Consider the following 2,329-nt stretch of genomic DNA (forward strand, 5'->3'; position numbering starts at 1 on the left):
TGGCTTTGGAAAGTAGACATCCAGATCTTTCCAGCAATATATAATAGTACATACTTTATTCTTGATTAGATGATGTAAACTGGCGCTCAACGCCAGTTCCATGTTGCTGTCTAGAGTCAAACGCCAGAAACACGTCACGAACCGGAGTTGAACGCCCAAAATACGTTACAACTTGGCGTTCAACTCCAAGAGAAGCCTCAACTCGTGGATAGATCAACCTCAGCTCAAACATACACCAAGTGGGCCCTGGAAGTGAATTTATGCATCAATTACTTACTCCTGTAAACCTTAGTAGCTAGTCTAGTATAAATAGGATAGTTTTCTATTGTATTAGGCATCTTTTGACTGCTAAGTCTTTTGATCACATTTGGGGGCTGGCCATTCGGCCATGCCTGAACCTCTTTCACTTATGTATTTTCAACAGTGGAGTTTCTACACACCATAGATTAAGGGTGTGGAGCTCTGCTGTACCTCAAGTTTCAATGCAATTACTATTATTTTCTATCCAATTCAATTTATTCCTGTTCTAAGATATTCGTTGCACTTCAACTTGATGAATATGTTGATCCATGACACTTATCATCATTCTCACCTATGAACGCGTGTGACTGACAACCACTTCCGTTCTACCTTAGACCGGGCGCATATCACTTGGATTCCTTAGTCAGAATCTTCGTGGTATAAGCTAGAATTGATGGCGGCATTCATGGGAATCCGGAAAGTCTAACCTTGTCTGTGGTATTCCGAGTAGGATTCCGGGATTGAATGACTGTGACGAGCTTCAAACTCCTGAAGGCTGGGCGTTAGTGATAGACACAAAAGAATCAAGGGATTCTACTCCAACCTGATTGAGAACCGACAGATGATTAGCCGTGCTGTGACAGAGCATTTGAACCATTTTCACTGAGAGGATGGGATGTAGCCATTGACAACGGTGATGCCCTACATACAGCTTGGCATGGAAAGGAGTAGGAAGGCTTGGATGAATGTAATAAGAAAGTAGAGATTCGGAAGGAACACAGCACCTCCATGCACCTATCTGAAATTCCCACCATTGAATTACATGAGTAACTTTATCTTTATTTCCTGTTTATTTTATTTATCTTTTGAATATCTAATCCAATCATATTTGAATCCGCCTGACTAAGATCTACAAGATGACCATAGATTGCTTCATACCAACAATCTCCGTGGGATCGACCCTTACTCACGTAAGGTATTACTTGGACGACCCAGTGCACTTGTTGGTTAGTTGTGCAAAGTTGCAAATTGAATTTTAGACACCATGATATTGAGCGCCATATTTTTGGAGCCATTATCAGGGAATTAATTCCATACAACAATAAAGTCGTCCACGAAGTTTTTGGCGCCGTTGCCGGGGATTGTTCGAGTATGGACAACTGACGGTTCATCTTGTTACTCAGATTAGGTAATTTTCTTTTCAAAAAAGTTTTCAAAATTCTTTCAAAAAAATTTTTCTTTATTTTCGTTTTTCAAAAATATAATTTTCGAAAAAAAATAAAAATACAAAAAAATCATAAAATCATAAAAATAAAAAATATTTTGCGTTTCTTGTTTGAGTTTTGAGTCAACTTTTAAGTTTGGTGTCAATTGCATGCTTTAAAAAGTTCTCTTGCATTTTGCGAAAATTCATGCATTCATGGTGTTCTTCATGATCTTTAAGTTGTTCTTGACAAGTCTTCTTGTGTGATCTTGATGTTTTCTTGTTTTGTGTTGTTTGTTGTTTTTCATATGCATTTTTCGTTTGTTAGAGTCCATGCATTAAAGATTTCTAAGTTTGGTGTCTTGCATGTCTTATTTGCATAATAAATTTTTCAAAATTATGTTCTTGATGTTCATCATGATCTTCAAAGTGTTCTTGGTGTTCATCTTGACATTCATAGTGTTCTTGCATGCATCTTGTGTTTTGATCCAAAATTTTCATGTTTTGGGTCACTTTTGTGTTTTTCTCTCTCATAAAAAAAATTCAAAAATAAAAAAATATCTTTTCCTTATTTCCCTCCAAATTTTTGAAATTTTGGGTTGACTTGATCAAAAATTTTTAAAAATTAGTGTTTCTTACAAGTCAAGTCAAATTTTCAATTTTAAAAATCTTATCTTTTTAAAACTTTTTCAAAAATCAAATCTTTTTCATTTTTTTATTATTTATTTTCCAAAATTTTAAATTTTTTTTCAAAATCTTTTTCTTAATTTTATTTCAAATTTTCGAAATTACACTAACAATTAATATGATTGATTCAAAAATTTGAAGTTTGTTACTTTCTTGTTAAGAAAGGTTCAATCTTTAAATTCTAGAATCTTATCTTTT

Source organism: Arachis hypogaea, chromosome 5, assembly GCF_003086295.3.
Source record: "Arachis hypogaea cultivar Tifrunner chromosome 5, arahy.Tifrunner.gnm2.J5K5, whole genome shotgun sequence".
Classification (NCBI taxonomy): Eukaryota; Viridiplantae; Streptophyta; class Magnoliopsida; order Fabales; family Fabaceae; genus Arachis; species Arachis hypogaea.